We start from the raw sequence: 13,883 nt of genomic DNA, 5'->3' as shown, positions 1-13,883 counted from the left end.
AATAGAGAGAAAATCATCAAATCCCAGCGATGGTGCTTAGCCCAACTTAGAGGAATCTGACAAGTTTCCAGTCTAATTGCACACCCCAAGTCTCCTAAGTCCAAACCTTCGTCACCTAAACAATAACAAGAAACATGGCAATATCATCCTTGAACCAATGCTTAAACCACAAAAGCAAATCTTAAAGAAAAAGAGCTAAGTGCTATTAGACACACAACAGAAGAAAATTAGAAGTGTTATCTTACATAACCTCCAAATAATTGAGGTTAGCACTACTTTTGACTAAACCTAGAATCCCTATCAATGGTTTCCACCAACAAATCCATTGCCCCCATGGCTACTACTTCCCAATCCAAAGTGAAATATGAACAATCTTACAACCCAATCATGAGGCAAAAACAATCAACTTTCCCATCAACAAACCTATAGTGCCTCAGCAAAACGAAATAGGAGCACTAATGTCGAAACTACCAAAATGAAATACGAGCACTAATGTCAAAACTACCATTGACTCCACTCTTGCAAAGAATATACTTTTCTTGCATACAACCTCCCATAAACCTAAAATCTAAACAAAAAGGAAAATATGTTATGAAAATTACAAAAGAAAAGTCACAAAATAACAACCATTCAATGGGAGAGTGCCTCAAAGAGATCAATAAATGGGTGAAACTCTTTTCATATAGCCTTATTCATGAGGACCTATAAGCATTGACTAATGAGTTTTACAAATACCTAGAATAGCCATTGACATGGGACAAGCAAAAACATGTTCATGCATGCTACTTAAAAACAATCATCATACTTGCATCTAAAATCGACACAAAAGAATTTTATTTTATTCCTTTATATTACATTGAAAATTGCCAAAGAAAAGCATGGATGAAGGACAATTGAATGCTCAAGCTGCAAGCAAAAGGATAAAGCGAGTTTGATAAAGAATGTTTTGCCATGCAAGCTTCAATTGCAAAACTCAAAGCTCAAATCTATAGCTTCCACTCCTGTGCAAGCACTTGCAACCATATAAAATATCAAACTACCTCAATCTAAGATCACCCTTCATTGAATAAACTCCTCACATAAGAGAAACTACACATTGCTAGGCAATTGGGCCAAGGGAATGCAATACTCGATGTTATTGCATGTACAATATTCTTTTAAAAAGTCCCATAATTCATTGATGTCTACATTGCATTCCAATACAACTCCAATGTTTATAAATGGCTTGTCTCTAGGTAAATTAATCATTTCATTACAATTGCTATATATATATATAAAATTTTACTTTTAAAAAGCCATGCAAGCTACGAGCAATATCCCCCAAAACACTAGAAACCATTGCAATATTTTTTGGTGCTAGAAGGGCAACCAACAAGATAAGCCACTGACAAGTTTGAAACTAGTAATTGGTAAAAGTTTCAAATTGAACTTTTCAATCATCAAACTGAACAAGTGGTAAAAGTCTCAAATTGAAATTTAAAATTGTCAGCTTTTTCTACTCAACCATGTATACTCTCTAGTTTTATCAAGCAAATGCAAGACAAAACAGATGACAAGCAATGCACTCGAGCATGAAGAAGACATCAATGAAACAACAAAGCAAACAATACTTGTAGAAGAGCTCAAGAACGCAAAAATACTAAAGACACAAAGCTGTGTAGAAGCCGTCACCAACCTCAAAAGCATATGAGAAGACAATCAATATCAAGCACCTAACTTCATCAAACAGAATATATTTTGACATCCGTCTCAAAAAATATATCAACCTCCTCAAAAGGATGTGCAAATTGCTCCTTCAAAACATAAGCGTGATATTAAACATCAAATATCATATTAAGACCAAAGCAACATCACCACGATGGCATATACTATGATAACAAGTAATTACTTTTTATGCCTTGTAAGTCATCTTATTCCCCTTAGCAAGGAGTGTAGCTTTACAAATGACCTAATTTAAACTAGGTGTTGATTATAGAGGTATTATAACCAATCCCTATCCCTATTAAGTGATCTAATTTCTTAGCTTAGCCAAAAACCTAGGATTGATTATGAAAGGTTACTTCTTTTATGCGCTATTGAGCATGGATATCCAGTTGCTGGATAGGAGACTCTTTGGGGGGAGCGAATCAAGGGATCTACCTATCCCAATGATATTTAACATCAATCAATCTACAACCTAGTACAATCTCCATACCAGTTAATGCATGTTTCAATGCTGTTTTATTCAGGTTTAATATAGAATCTACAAAACCATAAATGTCTCAATCTACGCTACCCCCACACACACACACACGCTCCTCAGATGCATGCATGAAACAAACAAAAGAAGTCATGTTGATAAGAAAGTACCAATAAGCTCGCTTGCAAGCAAGCCGTAAGGACCATCACATATTCAATTTTCTTCACAATCAACCCCACTAAGCATTCCTCTATGAATTTCCAGCTGCTTTAGCATTCAACCCCATCAAAGTGTCCTGACTTGAGCTTTAGGTTTAAGCCAACTTGGACATTCACCTACACAACTAGAATTGAGAGAGAGTTGGAACATTTCAATAACAGAGATCTATACTTTTCTAGAAGCAAAGATTAAGTTACTCAATGTTTTGACTAGGTGAAAAAGACATGGACTGTATGCATGTAGTATTTGTTCTGAGAGTGTAGATTCCCTTTTGTTAGTTGGCATTGCCCGTAAGTGCATGCTATTTAAATTGTCAAGATTAATGGTAGTATCACATCTACAATCTTGACTACACTTTAAAACTAAAGATAACCATATTTTTAGTGAGGCAAAAAAACATGTCATACACGTACTCACTTTAGTTGTAAGATTCTTACACAGTCTGAGTGAGGCATAACACAACCCTAACTCTTGGTTAGAGCAATTTATATTACTCCAAGAGACAGACAAGTGTCTCCTCTCTCTCTCTCTCTCTCTCTCTCTCTCTCTCTCTCTCATATAAATCACAATAGAAATGTGCCAAGCAACTAAATCTTCCCTAAGGAGAAGGTTAGCATGTTGAATAAGATTCAACTACCAATGGAGAAGACCCTCGAGCCAAGTAATGACTTTGAACTCCAGGGGTGGAATCAAAGACAGAGGTATTCCAGGTGACCCAGTTATGCCAACAGCCCCAAAATCTAAGAAAATGAAACACAAGTGGCTGCACAGGAGTGGGATATTTTCCCTTACCAAAGACCCAATCACGTCTCTCTCTCTTGCTTCGAGGAAAATGCTCAAGCACATTCTCATGCATCCTTATCACTTGAAAGTTGCAAGTAACAAGAATATATGGAGGTTAAGAACGTTAGAACTTTGCGCTTTTGAAAACAATTGCATGCAAAACTCAGAGAACTGTGACCAAGCTTTTGATGTCTACACACCTGTTCAATATTGGTCAAAGCTGTTTCACATGTAACATTTCAATCCAATCTTAACAAAGCCTTGATGAATATCAGTTGTATACTCAGGACTGTTACCAAACTGATCTATAGCCATTCTTGTGCAAAAACATGGCGTTGCTGTGATATATCTGCAATGCATCTTCAAAATAATGGATCAAATGGCATGCATAAGCTTTGTCTTAAATAAGATTAATCATGTTTAGTACAACCTTATTTGTCATGTGACTGACTTAAGGCCTGTGTATATGTCGGCAAGAGAGACATCCAACATCTCTTATTTTCCTGTAAAGAAAACTTTTGTGTGCTGACCTCTGAATATACACGGTTCACTAATCCATAACTGCATTCAGCAAAATGCATCTACAGAAAACTAACAGCTGCAAGTAAATATAAACAAAAACTTCTGATCAGATGGGCTTATTTAAAGGTAAGAGACTCCAAGTTCCAAACCCACAATATGTACGTTTAAGAAATTCAAAATGCATGGGTTTCATGGGATACAACTAGTTATGCACACTTGCATATGGGGGTGAAATCACTAATATTTTTTTAGCAATTAGTTATCTTTCTTTTTGAGTTTCCACTAAAATAAACATAAAAGGAAGATAACCATGCAAGCAGGGGAAGGGAATACACAAATTGCGAGGATCAACCTATGACTGTTCCCAAAATAGAAATTGAAGAGGCTGAGAAACATTGGGACAACCACCTTGCTACAGCGAGCAATTTGAATTGCTCATGGCTTGCGTCGATAGCATGGAAACATAAAAGTGAGATTTCATGGAAATATTGAATCCCATGAGCCGCAACTAACTCATATTGTGGAAATGACTGAAAAGGGAAAGGGTAAACAAGAAGAAACTCAAGATATAAGATCCACACTACTCCAATCTGGCACACCAACTATGTCAAAAGACATGGGAGGCAGTACAGTCATTTCACTAAAAGGTCTGGCTGAACAATCTCAACCAACATTACCATTTGGGGTTAATATTACACCCTTTGCTAGATGACTGCCAGTCCCATGATACGTTTGTCTAAGGTAGCATGTGTGGCAAGCACTAAAGACAGATAACGCGTAGCATGTGAGCGATGGAGAAGTGAGGGGTAAAAGATAAAACCATTGAAGGGGAAGTGGTAAGGGATGTCCTGGTTTATGGTTCCGTTGGGTCCTCTGAGGTGTACTCGCAAGAAGAATTTGTGGTCTCTCCCTCGGATTTGTGCCGAACTTACGGTGGACTGATGGGTGGTAAGGTAGGTTGCCAGTCCCATGATACATTTGTCTAAGGTAGCGTGCGTGGCAAGCACTAAAGACAGATAACACCTAGGATGTGAGCAATGGAGAAGTGATGGGTAAAAGATAAAACTATTGAAGGTGAACTAGTATGAGATGTCCTGGTTGATGGTTCCTTTGGGTCCTCCAAGGTGTATTTGTGATGACTGGCAAATCAGTGCAAATATAGGCACAAAAATGTGCTAAACATGGAAACATCCTTTGCAAATTAACACTTTGCTTTTGTACCCCTTTGTAAAATTTCAAATATGAAGCAATGTAAAATGTGTAGTCCAAAAGGCTCACATTAAAAATATTGATTAGGAAAAGGAAAGGTCAATACCTTTTGTCTCATTCCAAAAATTGAAAGGTCCTTAGACCTTAGCCAATGTATGCAAATTTGTATTTTATAATTCAAGAAAGGAAAAGGAGGTGGTTGCAGCCGTGGGATTTGGGGAGGTGGGAGGTTGAGGTGGTTACACCCTCTCTCTTCCTTTATCTTCTCCTCTCACGGTTCATTTCTCTCTCTCTCATTTTGGCACAACACTTACTTTCTTGTTCTTGCTTCCCTCTCTTGTGCTCCTTTGCAAGATCTAATGGAGAGTGAGGAAGAGGAAGAGGGTGAGGATGGAAGAATTATCCAATTTCTTGTGTGCCTTCCTCTTATGTGTTTGGAGAGCATGGTTCTTGGTGAGAAGGAGAGTTTTCTTGCAGGTTTTCATGGCCAGCAATGTATTTGCAGCCTCTACCTAGTCGGTTCGTGGTTCGATTTGTGCCATGGCAGGGTGCTCTTCATTTGGTGCACTGGCCGGGAATGGGGGTGGCTATGGAGCTTGCAAGAAAAAAATGGGCTTTTACAATTTCAAATCTGAAGTCAAAGAAGAATGACAAGAAGGTGGTGCTATCAGTGAAGAGGATAGAGAAGAAATTGCTAATGGTAATCGAAGAGGTCATGATGCAGCAATTTTCGGATCTAAAATTTCGTATCCATTACAAGGATCATCCTTACCCTTGCTGCTGCCTATGTTCAGAACTGGGTTTACCCTCGGTCCAACCTCGCCAAGCTTGCCAGTAGCCTCGACCTCATGTGTGGGCACGATCCACCCTTGTGATGATCAAGTGGCCTCTTTATGCTCCTTCTCCTTCATCGACAGCACTATCATTTTTCTCCTCTCAGTTTCAGTTTGACGCCTTCGTCTAGTCCCAAAAAAATCATTTGATGAACCTGCAAATGTCAAACTTAAGGGGTCATTGTACTTTCCGCCCATGCTCTGTCGGCTGTGATCTTGCCCTCTCAACGGCAACTTCTGACTAGCAACTCCCATAGAAAAATCTTTCTAGCACAAACCCTATCAGCCTGCGTGAGACGAGCTCTCCCTGGCAGCTTAGTCATCATTGTAGCTGCAGTCATCGGCTGTACATAGCACCACTCCCAATCTGAAGACGGCGACACTTTTCATCAGTAGAAAATCATACCGGTTAGAGCAGCATCAAGCGTTTGAGATTATCTGCTTCATCTTCCTCTTTTCTCCTCTCATCTTGATTTGTCACAAGCGTCAACGATAGGCGATATCGTGTTCTTCTTTATCTCATCAACAACGTGGTGCAAGCAGTTCTTCAACCTTATCTTCTTTTGACATCTTGAATTTTATGTTATCTTAAACTTTTAAACCTTTAAAATGACAAAGTTAAATTGACCCTTTAATCCTCTCTAAAGACAGTTCACGTGCACCCTGTTACTCTCTAAAATGACCTTTGAACCAAAACTAAAAACTCCTCAATACACACAAGAATACCAATAACTTTGTTCTTTGTCAATTTCTTTTTATTTTTGTTGTTGTTCGTAAATAAAACTCTCCTTTCCTTTCCTTTTCCAAATTAATTGGGTGGGCGAATTCTAATGCAATATCTTTTATATGGGTGTGTTTCACTTATACATCTTCTTCGGGTTTTTAATGCGCTTCATGGTGTGGTTATTATTTCTTCCCTATCTTGAGAGTGACGTTGGCCTTGCATTCAATTTGTTGGAAAGCCCTATCCTTTGTGTTTTTGTTGTTTTGGGTGTTTGCTACCTAGGCTTTACGACCTAGTTGTGTTTTTCTATTGTCTGGTTATTTTCTTTTCCCTATCCAATGGCAATACAAAGAAAATGAAGACCGAAGATTAAAGATGAAGATTTTTGCAAGAGCTGATTGTGGTTTTTCTTCAAGTTTGTTCACGGGAACGCTTCACACTTAAGCGTGGGAGGAATGATGACTGGCAAATCAGTGCAAATATAGACACAAAAATGTGCTAAACATGGAAACATCCTTTGCAAATTAACACTTTTCTTTTGTATCCCTTTGTAAAATTTCAAATATGAAGCAATGTAAAATGTGTAGTCCAAAAGGCTCACATTAAAAATATTGATTAGGAAAAGGAAAGGTCAATACCTTTTGTCTCATTCCAAAAATTGAAAGGTCCTTAGACCTTAGCCAATGTATGCAAATTTGAATTTTATAATTCAAGAAAGGAAAAGGAGGTGGTTGCAGCCGCGGGATTTGGGGAGGTGGGAGGTTGAGGTGGTTACACCCTCTCTCTTCCTTTATCTTCTCCTCTCACGGTTCATTTCTCTCTCTCTCATTTTGGCACAACACTTACTTTCTTGTTCTTGCTTCCCTCTCTTGTGCTCCTTTGCAAGATCTAATGGAGAGTGAGGAAGAGGAAGAGGGTGAGGATAGAAGAATTATCCAATTTCTTGTGTGCCTTCCTCTTGTGTGTTTGGAGAGCATGGTTCTTGGTGAGAAGGAGAGTTTTCTTGCAGGTTTTCATGGCCAGCAATGTATTTGCAGCCTCTACCTAGTCGGTTCGTGGTTCGATTTGTGCCGTGGCAAGGTGCTCTTCAATTTGCAAGAAGAATTTGTGGTCTCTCGGGATTTGTGCCTAACTAATGATGTAGCCTGATGGGTGGTAAGGTAGATTGGGAGATAGGCCTAACATTAGGGACATGAAAACTCCCTAGATATGTCCCACACTTCAGGATCCACTTCATGCAAGGGGTGCATGCAATGCAATGGAATTCAAGGTGATAGTTCTACCAAGCACCTCCCTTGATGGCATTGATATCAAAATGGCTGCATTGTTGTTCATCCCATGGAGATAATCCACACTACTAATTTCACCTTCCACAGCTGTGTTTCATTGTTTACAACGCTCCCTTATCATGCCTTAGTTGTTGCTCTACTCTAGGTAACTATTGATTGGGTTCCCCCTGATTGCCACATCATCATCCATGGAGTCAATTGTTGCATTTTGAGTTTTTCAACACTATTTTACATTCGTGTTTGCATTTGAAACAAATGCTTTTGCATTTTCAACACTTTTCTACATGATCCTTATTTGTGATTGGTGGTTACAACACTCAGGATCCATCTCCAATGGACAAACACACTAGCCCGCTCCCATGAGTCATTGGTTATTGGATTGCTTTGCCTTTGAGTATTGTGCACATTCTTTCTTTCTTTCTTTCTTTCAACATATTTTATTCATTAACTTTTATCTTCTTTTTTCCTAGTTTGTTGTATTCATACATTTTGTATTTTCTCACTGAAAACCCTAGCATATCTTCATAGTTGGGACCTCAAACTTTCTAAGCCGGTTGTCCTACCAAAAACTCTCATGTTCCATATTTGCATTAGTAACCACAATCGTCATTTCAATTGCCCTTTTTTAATGTTCACATTTAGAAGAATTGGGATTTTCCTTTTATGAAAGTTTATGATTGGAAGGGGCTAGGGTGGATCCCTTTTAGCTTGTAACAAGTTGTACTAAAATGGCGCGTCCAATTACACTTGGTCCACACTCAAAACGGCATATCTATGGCCTAAATTGTATTATGTTTTCTTAAAAGATTTTTAGGTTTAGCTTGAAACGTCACATGGCACTGTTTTAGGATTACGAAACATTTCAGTCTAGGAAACACATTTCAAGAGATTTTGAGCAAATTTCAACATTTCGCCCTTCCTATGTGCCATTTCGTAACTATGGCCATAATAGCATCAAGAGCGATGTTGCACAATCCGCCTCGAAGGGAAAGTATCCATGCTCGTAGAAGAGCAAATCTCCTAGAAAGATGAAACCACGAAGGAACAGTGCACATCCCATGTCTCCAGCCCAAGAAGGACTAGTGCAAGATTGAATTTTAGTCCTACACTAAAATGCAAAACCCTAAAAAAGAGATTAAATTTTGCAAAAACAAAGGTCAATAGTAAGATACTTCAAAGAAAAACAAAACAAAAAAGTAAAGCTAAATGAAAAAATATGTGCCATGAAAGTGGCATCCACCGAAGATAGATCCCAACTGTTGTAACCACCAATCAAAGCTGAGAGTGTGTTGAATGTGAAAGGACAATAGGCTAATCACCAAAATGCAGCAATCTAAAGACTGAAATCCGGTAAACGCAGCAATATGCCACCCAAACAGGCTAAGAACTGATCACCCAAGGCAAACAAACATGCGACAACATGAGAGGTATGCACTGCTAGGCGGTCTGTTGGACAACACAAACACAGGTACTACAGCAGCGCCTCAAGGAAGAGGTGGTAGCAACCTATTGCCTAGCACCAATTGTTGAAAACACATGCTGATCAGATGCTATGATGACACAACAGATGGAGACCTCCAGACAACATGGCAATGGCTGGAAACAAGCCGCCTGGATAGTGATGTGGGCTGCAATTGATGATGACTGAACAGCAGATGGTAGGTGGTTGATGGCTGAAAGCTGCAGTCTAGAGTGAGAAACCTGCACAAAAGAATGGGTTGAATGGTAGGCAACCTATCCATTTATAAACGCATCCTCCCAAATTGGGGTTTTGCCCCAAAACATGAAAGGGCAATAGACATTTCTATAAATTCAGCCTGCAAGAGAGAGGGAGGGGAAGCTGCTGGTCTGATTTGCAGCCATTGGAGAATCTTCTGAGGTAGCCAGGGGCAAAAGAAGACCAATCAACAGCAAGAGACAACATCTATAGGCTAATGAGGCAGGGCAGCAACAGTAAATGACTGATTTTCTTCAATTCTTTGCATCTACATGCTGTTGTGGCAGGGCAGCAACTGCACTTGACTGATTTTCAGTCATTCTTCACGACAAAACTCTGAATTTCCTCTCTCTTCAGCTTTCTCTCTCATCTCCCAACCATTTCGCAGCCTTGCTCCGAAAATCTCAGCATTTGGACTCTTGGAGGCTGAGAAAATGCAAATTTCTCTGCTGTAAACCCTAATTTATAGCAGAAATTAGGATTTAGAAGCAGCCTCGAAAAGTGTGCCAAAAATTGGAAGCTCCAAGGCTTGGATTCAACACGGTTAAAGGTGAATTTCAGCTAAATTCAAGTGGAGGACTAGCCAGCCATTAAATTTGGGACATTTTCCATTTCCATCAAAGCGGGTAAAGGCCAATCAATTGCCCAAATCAAGGGGCAAATCAGATTAAAGACTTGTTGGTGATTCATCACAGTAAGGGGAGTTGGACTACCGAAAGGGATTGGGAGAATCCCATTGTAAATCAACTTATTCTTTAATAAAGCTAAAGAAATACCAAAAGGGGCGCCAATTTTGGGACCAATCGGGTGTGCATTGTCCAAGATCAATAGCTAAATTTGTATTTTCAGGATTGCATTAATTGTTTGTTGTTGTAATTTAATTGTAATCAGGGATTTACGACCCATCCACGGAAGAAAGGCTGGTTACATGGTTCCATTGCCGGGATACCATCAAATCCTTTTAATTGGTAGGCCATGGTACTTGATTGCAACTTGGGACTATTGCTTTATTGCTGAAATTGTTCTCAGCAGTGAATTACAGCAAGCATGTCTTCACATGGTGATACGGGATCAAGTGGAGAGGATGTATCACTCCTTGGTCAATCACGTGGTGAAGGGAAAATGCAATGACTGATGTTGGGCATGGTTCTCAGCATGGACAGCATGCTGAAAATGTGGGAAATGACCCAAATGTTGGCACTTCAATGCATAAAGAGGCCGATGACCAGCAAGGGGCTGAAGAATTTGATGATAGCTTCAAGGATTGAATGCGTACAGTAGCAAATCTTTTTGCTGAATGGGCAAAGGATCCCCAGTTTACTCGATTCTTGAATGCCCCAAGAAAGACAACAAAGGCAAAGAGATGAAGGCACCTTCTATAGCTTCGGGACAGCCACAAGAACCAAAGGAAATGCCTAAGCCTTCTTTAGAAGAGTCCAAAATGCTTGATGAGCACAGACAGTTGGTATCCGTGGGGTAGCAAGTGCAAATGCATGGCCAACTTGGTAGTGCCAATCCATAGGAACATGGGCAGCAAGGCAATCATGCACATGCAAGCATGGGACAACAAGGATATTTTGGTGGTGGTACCATTTTTCATGCTATGATTGGACAGGCACCGCATACGGGAATGTATGGCACAAATCCCTATGGTATGCAGCAACCAATGCATGGCTCACAACACCCAATGTATCTCGGTAATGCAAGTGGAATGCTCAACCCCATGTATGGCAACATAGGCATGATGCTTGGGCACAAAGCGGGCCATATGGATATGTATCGAACCCCTAGGGACTATAGGAGCACAAGGATTTGGTGCTGGTTATGTAGGTGCTTCAGATAGTGCTGGTTTTTATATAAATACAGCCAATGCACCCTTTTTGAAGCAGCCCATTTATGATGACTTGACTCCCATAGGTTCGCCGAAGGACTATGATGAAGGTGGCAAAACCGGTGAAGTTTGAGCCTTTCAGTGGTACACAAGATAGAATGAAAGCACTTGTTTTTAATTCAACAGTTTGATGCAGCCTATTCTCGAGGCAACTTCATAGAGGCATCTAAGATACACAAGGCAGCCATATTTTTGAAGGGAAATGCATTGGAGTGGTAGATTACACTTCTTATTCAAGGGAAGTCACCTACCACTTGGGTCCAATTCAAGCAAATGTTTGCTTCAAATTGGTTGACAAGTACCTTTGAAGTAGACATTATGACAACTTGGAATTAGTTGAATTCAAAAGATTGCAAAAAATTGGATCAATATAATAAGAAGTTTTGGGATGCATTGTTGCCAATTACTTCTTATCACACAGTACCCCTCCATGAGCAAGTGGAGAAGTATATTTGTGGTTTGCCAAAGGATATTCGGGATTTTTGCCTTAAGTCCACTATTTTCAACATGTCTCACCTTATAGAAACTGCTACTATAGCCGACACATTGCTGCATGGAAAGGATGCAGGATTCCACAATGATGACGCCAAGTCACATGTCAAAGAGGCAAAGGCTGAGAAAAATTGTAAATCTAAAAATAAAGCTGAAAATTGGGGCAGATCTGAAAAATAAGGCTGGAAAGAGGAACACATCACAGAGAAAGAGTGGGAAAAGTGATGCATTGTCACGTAAACCTCAATTGTCGACTATCAATATAGTTTATCACAATGAGTTGGATGCCATGAAAGAGCAATATGTTGCTGATCCGAACTTTGCTGATGTTTTTGATCAACTTTGCAGTGGCCAAAGGCATGGACACTTTGTGTAAGAGATGGATTTCTGATGATGCATGGACAACTATGTGTCACAAAGCAGTTGAGGCCTAGAGTTATCACTGAAAGTCATATCCTCCGTATACACGGCACAGAGGTATTGATGCCACGGTCAAGGAAGTGGAGCATTTCTTTTATTGGCCAGCTTTGAGGTATGATGTAGAACAGTTTGTTAAGACATGCATCGTATGCCAAAAGGAAAAGCATGATAGGCAAAAGATGTCAGGTTTGTTGCAGCCCTTGCCTATTCCAGATAGGCCTTGGCAAAGCATTGCAATGGACTTTATTTTTGAGCTTTCTAAGACGCCTACAGGGAATGATGGGATATGGACTATCATTTGCAGGTTTAGCAAACAAGCCCATTTCATTCCAGTGAGGAAGAAAATAAAAGCTGATCATATGGCACGATTGTTTTTGCATCACATCTTTAAGTATCATGGTATGCCAGAGTTGATCGTTAGTGATCGAGACCCTCGGATGACCAGTTTATTTTGGAAGAACTTAATATGGATACCACGCTGAAATTCTCATCATCCTTCCATCCGTAGACAGATGGTCAATCTGAGGAAGCAAATTCCACAGTGTTAGATCTTTTGAGATGCTATGTTCTAGACCACAAGACACAGTGGGAGCAGTATTTGCCCTTGGTTGAGTTTGCTTACAACAACACAATGCGTAGTTCTACGGGCAAAGCTCCATTTGAGGTGGTAGAGGGTGGTAAGAAAGTACCCTCTATTTTGCACACAAAAGATACAATCTTTGAGTTTGATCGTTATGTGGAAAACTTGGATGTAGCCTGTGCAAAGATAAAATATGCACCTCGGAGATCGCAAGAAAAGTAAAAGAGGGTAGTTGATCACCACATGCATGCTTTGTAGTTTGCAGAGAGTGATTATGTATTGTTGCGTTTTGAAAAGGCAAGGCTGAAAAATATAAAGGGAAGAGAAAGACTATATCCAAAGTTGAGTATGAGATACTATGGACCCTTCCAGGTGTTGGAGAAGATCAGCAATGTGACATATCGGCTGAAATTACCTCCACATTAGCGGATACACAATGCCTTTCATGTCAGTTTGTTGAGGCCTTTTCGTGGTGATGTGCCAAAGGATATGTCTGCTGAAATTCAGCTTGAGGTTGAGGAGCTAGATGAGATTTTGGTACCTGAGCAGATTTTGGCACACAAGGAAAGAAAGGTCGAAGGTAAAGTTTCCAAGAGGTACTTGGTGAAGTTTCAAAATTATTCACCAATGGATGCCAAATGGATGGAAGAGGATAACTTGGCAGACCATCCTCAGTTGTTGCAACTTTACCTGGATGCCTTTCAGTTAGAGCCGACTTTAGTTCGCGCTCTGTCAGTTTCAGCAAAGCAAGGGTCCGGAGTATTGTCTGATGCTCAAGGGGGAGGTAGCACTTCCACTCCTCTAGTTATGGACAGCTCTCGTATGTAGTGCATCTCGGATGTATTCAGCATACATTAAGGGTACTGTAGCTGAACAGTATGTTTGCCAAGAGATCACTATTCACTGTACTAGTCACTATGTTTGGTATGCAGATCAGTATGGTTTTCACTGTAGCTCTAAAACTGTACATTTGCATCCATTATGCTCGAGGTATAATCAATTATGCTTGGTATGGCATTGGTTAT

The 13,883-nt window shown here is 39.9% G+C and overlaps 1 protein-coding gene across 3 annotated transcripts in view; it reads right to left on the bottom strand.

Moving 5' to 3' along the window:
• Positions 1-1,925: 1,925 nt before the first annotated feature.
• The window catches only part of LOC148009777 (uncharacterized), a 44,299-nt gene continuing 32,341 nt past the window's right edge, over positions 1,926-13,883 (bottom strand). The window contains exon 4 of one of the 3 annotated variants that reach the window (XM_087672534.1): positions 1,926-2,514. The gene's annotated coding sequence lies outside the window, so the exon portion shown is untranslated. Of the gene's footprint in view, positions 2,523-2,973; positions 3,780-13,883 lie in introns of those variants that run through there. The other 2 variants (XM_087672533.1, XM_087672532.1) reach the window with 2 other exon arrangements.

The sequence above is a fragment of the Lygodium microphyllum genome, chromosome 30 (assembly GCF_053477565.2).
Source record: "Lygodium microphyllum isolate KBCC chromosome 30, Lygodium_microphyllum_v1.1.10, whole genome shotgun sequence".
NCBI classification, from domain to species: domain Eukaryota; kingdom Viridiplantae; phylum Streptophyta; class Polypodiopsida; order Schizaeales; family Lygodiaceae; genus Lygodium; species Lygodium microphyllum.
This window is presented reverse-complemented; position numbering and strand designations above follow the sequence as displayed.